Genomic DNA, 10674 nt, shown 5'->3' on the forward strand with positions numbered 1-10674 from the left:
GGAAAGCCCAGCCACCTCTGGGCCACTTTACTTTACACAAAGCAAATTTCTGAAGAAATTGAGTATAAATATTTTTAATTTGGGTCATATTTTCAATTGACTTTTAATTTCAACAAAGAGAAAGAAATTAGTCCCCAGACCACAAAAGAATATAGTAAACCATTCACAATACTGCATTTACACAAAAAGTATGATGAACTATTTTAACACAACCAATTAAGTGAAATAATGGGATAACGTAGAGCAGAGACCACCATAAACTGAATAAAAAGGAAAAAGATTCATTTAATTGAAGCAGTTCTCAGGATTTACATGTAAATATTTCTCTTTTTTAGGCTTCCCTGCTAGCTCAGCGGTAGAGTCTGCTGCCACGCAGGAGACCCAGGTTCGATCCCTGGGTTGGGAAGATCCCCTGGAGGAGGAAATGGCAACCCACACTAGTATTCATGCCTGGAGAATGCCATGGACAGAGGAGCCTGTCAGGCTACGGTGTGTTGGGTTGCAAAGAGTCGGACATGACTGAAATGACTTAACATGCAGGCATCCTACAGATTGCTTCATATCCCAAGGGTATGTGTAGCTAAATTTGAAATGCACACACCAAAGAAACCAAGGCAGGACTAGAGGCAGTGAGCTCAGCCCAGAGATGTCAACCATCAGAGAAGTCAGCGCTTCTCTAAAGCAGTCTGCTCAAATGTGCAAATTTACTATCATGGGCGTAAATTTAAAGGGACATCCTTTCAATAAGGATATGGCACCTCCAGTGACATTGGCATCGATGGTCAGGTCCTGTCCCATCCCTGCTGAGTGACAGTGATGGCAGAGGGAGAGAGCAGAAGCAGGGGGAGAACACGATGGGGATTACCATCTGATGTACAGAACCACTTCACAAAATATTCATTTCATCTCTCCCTCTTAACCTCTGCAGGACTCAAAACAAAGACCGAGCAATGTATAAGTGAGGACAAGGAGTGATTAACTGTAAAGTTAGAGTTCTGCCTTTTCCCAGCAATGATCTCATACCTTGGACAGTTGCCTGATTGGCTTCCATCCCTTTTTTTCTATTTTTCAACCTTTTCTCCTTAATCTGCCCTTTCTCTGTGAGGAGTTCATGCCGTGGCTAGCCAAGCGAGGAGAAAGGAGTGGAGGTGGAGAAGGTTATGTCCCTCTAGAAGGATCCATGGATCTAAACTTCTTTTGCCTTTAAAAACTGCACCTGGATTTGCAAACTATTCCAAGTTTGTGAAGTTTTCCATTGACAGTCGTAACATCTGATGTCATGTGGTAAACATAAGCTAGTGGCAAATGTTAACAACTTAATGGAAACCTAGAGGCTGTGATTTCAACTAACTAAATAAAAAGAAAGGGGAAGGTGGAGACAGAACAGGATTCCTTGGGGGTCAGCAGTGACATGATAAACCTGTGAAAAGGCTTGCTTCCATCTAAGAATTATCCAAGAGAGAGCTATAGTTTGGGCCAATAGATATAAAGATTTGAAAAAATAGATTAAATTGAAATTCTTTACTTAAAATGGAATAAATCGCACTTGACATTTGGAAACGGCTGTTTCGGCAAAGATAAAGGCGCTAAGGTTTCCAAAAGTAAGGGTGAGATAAAATGTGGAGGGTTCTTGAGATTTTTGAAGTACAATTTAGAAACTTGGAGCAAAAACTCAGTTTCTTGGAAGATGCTTGGTGAAGAAAATATTTCTCTTGGCATGATGTGCTTCATTTTTCTTAGGGAAAAACTAGAAGAAAAGAAAAGGCTGAGGAGTTTGTATAAATGGGGCAGAGGCTGAAATTAAAAAAAATAATAAACAGTCCAAACTCATTTCTTTTTAGCTTCAACAAAATGGGAAGGAGCAAGCAAAAAAAAATAAAAAGAAAAATAATCTGATCAGAAATTATTTTAAAGCAAAAACCCTATGAATTCTAATCAAAGGGATTCTGCGAGGGTTTAATGTCATAAATTAATATCCTTCCCAATAGAATGGGCTTGACACTGAGCGAATCCATCAAAATCTGAGCCAAAGAACAGAAGATGCCTGCCTATGTGAAAATGCAAACATCCCAGTCTTCCTAGATAGAAACAAAGAAACTGCAAAGTGTATACAAGATCATGGCTGACTGTTTCCCGTTCATATTTTCCATGTCTACAGAAGTGGGAACCTGTTTGTCAGGTTTCAGCCCTAGCACTTTATTCTCTAGAATAAAATTGAAAACCTAACACTGGAGGTTCATCACGGGAACTCTGTCAGAACTTCCACTACAGTGGTTGGAACCAGCAATTCCGGTCAGGTTCACAGAGTTTCAGGATATAGTCTGGTTTTTAAAGTCTTTTTATTTGACTTGAGACTGAGCGTTCATTTCTTCCTTGTTAAGTTGAAAAATGAAATGGTGCCATATCACAGGATTATAGATATTATAGGGTGTTAAATTTTCTCAGACAAATCTCTCTCTCTTCAGTTTAAACTTGAATCCCAACATACTTATTATTTTAATTTGGGGAGTCTCCAAGTCTGGTGATTTTCTGAGCTCTGCTTCAACCACCGCACCCTTCTGAAGAGCTGGGAACAGCTATATCTGACCACAACATCCATCTAGACTGAAACACGCATCAAAAACATGCTTTGATGTTCATAAACACACGGCCATCAAATGAAACATTGCACGCAGTGAACCTGCTGTCTGTCTTTGCAGACAGATAAATAAAACTTTAATTATTGAGAGGCTGAGGAATACGAAACTGCAAATAACTGAACATTTTTCTGTATATAGAGCAGAAACCCAAGGGCAAGAAAATACAAGAATTTTGAGAATTTAGTTAAAAGACCATTTCCATTTCATGCTTCAAGATTTGTACACATGCAGGTCATCTTACTTCCTATTTAAGGGCTTCCCTGATAGCTCAGTTGGTAAAGAATCCACCTGCAATGCAGGAGATCCCCGTTGGATTCCTGGGTCAAGAATATCCGCTGGAAAAGGAATAGGCTACCCACTCCAGTATCCTTGGGCTTCCCTTGTGGCTCAGTTGGTAAAGAATCCACCTGCAATGCAGGAGATCCCAGTTCGATTCCTGGGTCAAGAATATCCGCTGGAAAAGGGATAGGCTACCCACTCCAGTATCCTTGGGCTTCCCTTGTGGCTCAGCTGGTAAAGAATCTGCCTGCAATATGGAAGACCTGCGTTCAGTCTCTAGGTTAGGAAGATCCTCTGGAGAAGGGAAAGGCTACCCACTCCAGTATTCTGGCCTGGAGAATTCCATGGACTACAGTCCAGTTCAGTTCAGTCACCCAGTCGTGTCCAACTCTTTGCGACCCCATGGACTGCAGGACACCAGGCCTCCCTGTCCATCACCAACTACAGTCCAAGGGGTCACAAAGAGTCAGACACCGCTTTCTATTTAGAGCTGAGTTTTAAGCATTGCTCGCCTCTGTTTATCCACAGATGTCAGGCCCAAATCCTCTCTCAATTAATACTCTCAGATATCTCCATGAACTCAGTACCATCATCACAGGTTCAATCTCCAGTTTGATGCCAGGGCAATGTAACTTCTCAGGTGACTTGCTCTGTGAGCAGCCAGTAAAAAAGGAATGGACCACATCAAGGCTTCTCATTTTTAAAAGGATTTTTTTTACAAATGTAAAAATAACACTTACCTTCAACATGTCATCTATCAAGAAAAGTTCTTGAGCTATCTTTTCTGAAATTAATATGAATATAATATAAAAGTATAACATTAAATTTGCATCCAATATTTAAAAAGAGAAAATAAAGGGAATTATCCTGTGGTCCAATGGCTAGGACTCCACCCTTTCACTGCCTAGTGCCTGGGTTTGATCCCTGGTTGTGGGACTAAGATCCTGCAAGTCACACAGCACAATCAAAAAAAAAAAAAAGAAAAAAGAAAAAATATATTTAATATAAGCAAATTCAGTGTTATAACTTTATATGTGCAAAAATGAAAAGCAAACCCATTATGACTATGCCTTGAAACTCAGGAATGTGAAAGAGACAAGCAGTCTTCAACTAAACGCCCAGCCAAAGAAGCAAACAAGAAGAAATAAAATAAAAGATAAAAAGGGAAAAGAAATCTACACTAAAGTAGAATGCATTTGCAGACCCTGTCTTCTAAGACATTCAAGCAATGATTTCTTCAGGAATATATCAGCAATAAATGCCTCTAATTTCTGTTGATTTCCTTGTGGAATACTTGGGTAGGTCAAATACTGACATGATCACTTAGAAGCATGCTGCCCTATCTAAGATTTTTCTTCTCTAACTCATTGATGGGAAGGTTTGGAATCCACTAATAAGAGACATATGTCAGAAAATATTCCACTTGATCTCAGCATATTCCTTCCAGAAGCTTCCAACTGCTAAGAGATTTGCATGGCAGAGGTAGCTACGGACAACAAGGGCTTCTAGTGGTTTTGTTTACCATGAATGATGCTGGGCAGGAGATGAAGAGGTGACAGGTAAGTCAGTTGAAATCTCATTAGTGGTGCTCTGCGACCAGGGGTGTTCATACCATCTGTTCTGAACTCCAGCTGCTACAGTTCAACAGTTTGAAATGAAACATCCCTGTGCTTCTAATGTTCTATCAAATTTCCATGATGAGATGGGTCCTTTCAAAGGTTCCGCCTGCGTCCTATGACTTTTTCAATTGTCAGGACGCTGGGGTTTCATCAATTAAGTTCCACTGTATTAAAGATCAGGAGCAGAAAATCTTTTCTTTAAAATATTTTAAAGATATATTTAATTATCAATGAGGAGTGACCTTGGGAACAGTTGGGATGAACACACAGTGTTTGTTGTCATGCTGACAGACTCTGGGTGTTCTGTTCCAGCCAGCCTGTTGTGGGGTACTGTGGTGAGCCATGGGAAGTACTATTTATTTGACTTTATTTGACCTGTGTGGAATGTAAAGTGGGGGTGGAGAGGGTCTCAGTGAGAGAGCAAGCTTTTAACTGTGGTAATGCAAGTAAGCCAACTTTTGAAATGACTTCTTTGGACTTAAGGTCAAATTCAATTTGCTGTATTGTTTTTCCTTTCAATAAAATGCTTGGGAAATCTGTCCTGAAGCAGACTGTGAACTTTCTTCATTGAGCAGTGAGTTGTTTTGGGGCAGTGAAGTGTCTTTCATCTTTGGAAATGATTCCTGATAGATATGATTCTAAAAATTGTGCTCTTATATCAATTTTTCTCAAAATCTTTCAATAGATTTAGCTGACTTAATTTTTACTCTAGAGAAAAATAGATATGACAAGTGTATTAATATTGATTTAGCAGGATGATCCCCATAACCAAAATCACTGTGATTAAATGAAACCATGATGAAAAGTCAACTCCTTTGGTCTTTAGTGCCGCTAAATTCCACTTATATTGCTTCCATTTTTTTGTTACTGGGGCAGTTTTGATGCTCTTGTGGTTGAAGAAAGTCTCATATTGGAGCTGACAAAGCTCTGTAAAAAGAGCAACTTTAAATACTGTGGATCAAAGTAACAAAAATCCTAACTTTGTTTCATATAACCTCCAATTTGTCCCTATAGAAATGCCTTCATTTGCATCAGAAAGATAGAAGAAAATCTTCTATCTTTATTTTCATCATTTCCATAACCTTCCCAAAGAGACTAAAACTTACCATCACTGTTAGTTTACATTTTCTGAAAACAGGGCATGGTTACAATGCCAGTGTTTTGTAATCCTGTTTTCTGACATATTGTCCTACAGATCACTGAGTCTCTTTTTTTTTTTTTTTCGAGAATTTTCTCTACTCTCTGGATTTCATTTTATGTCGATTCTATTCTTCAAGTTCATTGACCTTTTCTTTTGTGGTGTCAAATCTGCTAGTAACTCTATCTAGTTATTTTCTAAAAATATTTTTTTCCTCAGAACTTCAAATGAATAGTTTCATCTATACCTAGCATTTAGTGTTACCAATTAGAAGATTGGTGCTAATCTTCTCAGTCTCAGCTAATGGACTCTCCTCTCAGTCCATTTTGGACTAGAATAGTGCCTGGCAGTGGGAGGCACTAATAATGTAATGGCAGATTGGTGAATGAATAAATAAGCAAATGACTGCTTTTCCAATTTTTACCCTAATATCTCCTGGATTAGAACTTCTCTGAGACCCTGATGACAATCTTTTAGGTTCTATTCTGTTTATTAAACCAATTCTATTCTCTCTGAGATTTGTTACTGGGATTATTCACCTTAGTGTATTACTTGTACTTAGTTTTCCTCAAAGATCTGATTCTTCTTAATAATAGCTTATTTCTTCAGGTAGTTTTCTCTTTTTGCTCCTCTGTAAATTTTATTCCTTTTACTTACATCCTCCATATAGTCCTTAATATTTCTGGGCCACTGATGGTACACTTACAGTTGTACATTGATAACAACACCTTTTTGGTAATTTCAGAGGGACCTTGGTAGACAGCGATGTGGACATAAATGCTCTGTCCGCCACATTGAATAGGAAACCTTGGCTGTAATTCTCAAAGCTGATCAGTTTATTCATAATACTTCCAATTGGTCTACTTCACTTTTTACTCGAGGACATATCTTAATGTGATACGTACTGCTCAGGGATTGTTGAGTGAAATCTGTTTCTCCTCATAAGTATTCTTGTCTCTTTTCATGAGCTTTTAGGATGAAGCAGAACCAAAAACCAGACAACAAAGGAAAACTTTTGTTAATTGAACAGATGTCTTTCTGTCTTGAGGCGCATGTTTATAAACTGTGAGGCATCAGCATTCTATGAGTGCAATCTTCCACTTTGAAACATCATTGAAACTTTTTAATATTAACTACTTGAGCGTGTTTTCTGCTTTTGTCTTATCTTTTCATCCTAAATATGAGGAAAACACCAAGTGACATTTGAAGAGAACCATGACAAGGTTATAGAAAGAAAATATGGCATCATTTTACGTTCTTTTAGTTTCTATTTCCTTGTGTTGATCTTGTTTTTATATCCTTTGAAGATTGAATTAACTATGTCCTCTGAACTCTGGGATTCCTAGCAGATGAGCTATGTAATTAACCCGCAAGCCTTCTTAGAACATTTAGGATGAATAAATCATCCCAGAAATTAAGCTGGCAGATTAAAAGTGATTTTTGGTATCAAAATTTTTGGACCAAAAATAGTTTTCAGTTGATAAATAACATTGCGAAACAGTTAAACCTACAGTTGATTATCTGAGCTTTTATAGTTTCCCAATGTAGGGAGTGCAAATATGATCCAAAAGGATGACGGAAACTGGAAAGCACCTCAAGTTTGATGGACAATATATGCAATAATTCTGTACCCTTTTAAATGATTCAAAATCAAAGTTAAATGAATGCACTCTACAAATACATTTGGTCCTGTATTTATTTAGTATAAAAAAGAATAAATACAGTCTAAAGAATATATTTTATTTCCATTTTTTGTTAATCTCTATATTTCTTATTGAAATGGTACATTCTGCATTAGAATGAACCCCTTTGGATTACTGTGAAATATATGAAGATGCCAAAACTTCATCCTGGCTTGAAGTGACAGCATAGTCCAGAGCTCTTGTTCTTGAAGAGTCATTTCCATTTATGTTTCTTTCATCTCTGTGAATTTTTGTGAATTCTTTTCCTGCATGAACGTATTATTCCCTAACGAGGGCATTACCATTTTTCTCTCTCCTTACCTAAAGGCTGTTAAAACCCACTGAGCTACTTAATTATTTAGTTAAGAGAAAACACCCTAATTGGAAAGTATTCTCCTTCTGTGGCCAGTTTTAGAATTCAGAGCTTCATAGCTACAGCTTAAGAGAAATATGCCAAAAGAACCTCAAGGTTCTAATTATAAGGATATATAATTTACATAGATTTACATATACATTTCAATTTTTTGAGAACTGGAGTGCAAACTGATAAGGATAATTGCTGGAGTATTTTAAGGTTTTTCCCCTGTGATCGACCTAAACACGTCATTTATTTCAAAAAGGTATATTAGTTTGTTCTAATGAAAACTGTCTCAAATAGACATAAATATTATTACTTAACATTCATGAGACTACCTGGAATAATTCTTTAATGGTGAGGATTGTAGTTTGGTGAGTCTATAGTCATCTGGACACAAAATTATGTGTTAATCTCCCAGATTAGGGTTCAGTTACTCGGGAGGGAGGCTTGGACCTCTTGAGTCTTTTCAAAGCCTCATGAGTCACCCTTCTGAGCAGTTGGGTAGAGTAAGCAACTGATGTGAAGCATATCGCATATCATTTTACAAATGCTGCAACAGAAAGTCACAACTGAGTTGTCATTAACAAACTTCAGCAGGGGCAACATAGTGAGCATTTTTAAAATTAATAATCCCCTTGGATTATGGATGTGAGTTTGAGCAAATTCTGGGAGATAGTGAAGCATAGGGAAGCCTGATGTGTTGCAGTGCATGGGGTTGCAAAGGGTCAGACACAACTTAGCAACTGAACAACAACAAGCTATCCGAAGTGATTAGGAAGAAATGCCCATAAATTTTAATACTGTTTTATGCCTGATATGCTTTTATGCAAAATCTGCATAAATTCCTCTACATTGCCAGGTACACTCAGTTCAGTTCAGTCCCTCAGTTGTGTCCGACTCTTTGTGACCCCATGGACTGCAGCATGCCAGGCTTCCCTGTCCAACACCAACTCCCGGAGCTTACTCAAATTCATGTCCATTGAGTCAGTAATATCATCCAACCATTTCATCCTCTGTCATCCACTTCTCCTGCCTTCAATCTTTCCCAGCACCAGGGTCTTTTCCAATGAGTCAGTTCTTCACATCAGGTGGCCAAAGTACTGGAGTTTCAGCTTCAGCATCAGTCCTTCCAATGAATATTCAGGACTGATTTCCTTTAGGATGGACTGGTTGGATGCCAGTTACACTCGACGGGTTCAATGTTACTTCTGTACACAAATAATAAGGTGTATATTTAGTATCAAGCTAACCAAGCCTAATGCTAAGGAATAGCTTCCTAACTCTGTGTCTTTTCACTGTTTTCACTGGTCTGAAATCTGTAGTAATACCTGGTATTGGTCACAATCACAAAGTCAATTTTTTTCAATATTAACATTTCTAATCATTAATTGATAATACACAAGGTTACACCTGGCAGTCCCAGGACAGCAGAGGAACATGTATGCCCAGTGGTCTGTAACTCTGGAAAGCAAATTTTGGGCATTTTATGTTGGTTCTATAAATATAGATGCATCTTGATCTTAGAAAGAAAAATGCACTAAGTCTATAACATGTGAGCTTGTATTACATACTCATATTCAGGTGATCACAGCATAGTTTCTTCATGGACTTGATGTATGTGTTTTTTTTCAAAGTCACTGACAAGAGTCAACTGATGACAATAAAGAGCTGCTCTGAAAATTAAAGACATGCACATAGACAAGAAATCACAGAATTACACTTAATACCTCTTGACAAGATTAAATATCTAACTCTTTCAGGTAAATAAGGAGAAATCTTATATTCTTTTGATAAAGAAAATAAAAATTTCATAACAAGCATGTTCAGTGGATTTGCTATGTGTTTAAAACTTCCGAAAGTTTTAAAAATGGCTGAGATCAAACAAGTTACTGACAGTCACTAAGAAATTGTTCAAAAATATAGTAACTTCAGGGGAGAGTCAGATGTTCTTCTAATGTTCCTGTTTTTGCCCCATTATGACTTTAAAAATCTCCCTCATAAATGATATCAGGGAAGAAAACAGCAAAATAGTTCCCCTTGTGCAAGCCAGCCAGTTAGCCTCATCTACTGAACACCAGGTGGCTAATGGTACCCAAAGAGGTTAATTTTGCCAGCATCAAGCTGCTTTCCTATATGATCATTTTGGTACCAAATTTTGCATCTGCAAGTGGACAAATTAGGAATATAAATTGGAAGTTCATACTGTGTAAAATTCACCCTAAATTGTAGAAACTAAATTTTTTATTTCGATATGTATCCAGACCTTACTTTCATAGACATAAAATTACTGAATTAAGACAAAATGTGTCCATAAAAGCCAACTTGGCATGTCATCACTTCGCACATGTGACTCTAATATCAGTGACCTTTGGGGAGTGCATTCTTAGAATTAAATTATCTCTTCATTTTATGTAGCATTTCCTGAAGGACATTCCATGAAATTTTAGAACATCATACATGGGAAGCAGAAAGTAAGAGAGAAAAAGGAGATTTGGTTCTGAAAGCTTGTGAAATAATGTCTTTAGTTTTAAAACACGGTGCATTTAAAACTGTTATTGAGACTGGTGGTGTGTCCCAGTAAAAGACTATTTTCCAGGTTTCTTTGTAACAAAGTTGTTGTTTAGTTGCCAAGTCATGTCCAACTCTTTTGAGACCCCATGGACTGTAGCCTGACAGGTTCCTCTGTCTATGGGATTTCCCAGGTAAGAATAATGTAGTGCCATTTCCTTCTCCAGGGATCATCCTGACCCAGGGATCAAACCTGCATCTCCTGCATTGGCAGCCAGATTCTTTACCATCTGAGCCACCAGGGAAACCCCCTATAACAAAGTACAACCTTGTAATTAAGCACTGGTCAACAGAAATAAGATAGAAATTTGGATATGATGTCCAGGTAGAGTGTTAGAGGAAGCTGGTCCTCTTTTTACCTTCACTCCTTCTGCCTTGGACAGCAGGCATG

This window comes from Cervus canadensis, chromosome 23, assembly GCF_019320065.1.
Source record: "Cervus canadensis isolate Bull #8, Minnesota chromosome 23, ASM1932006v1, whole genome shotgun sequence".
NCBI classification, from domain to species: Eukaryota; Metazoa; Chordata; class Mammalia; order Artiodactyla; family Cervidae; genus Cervus; species Cervus canadensis.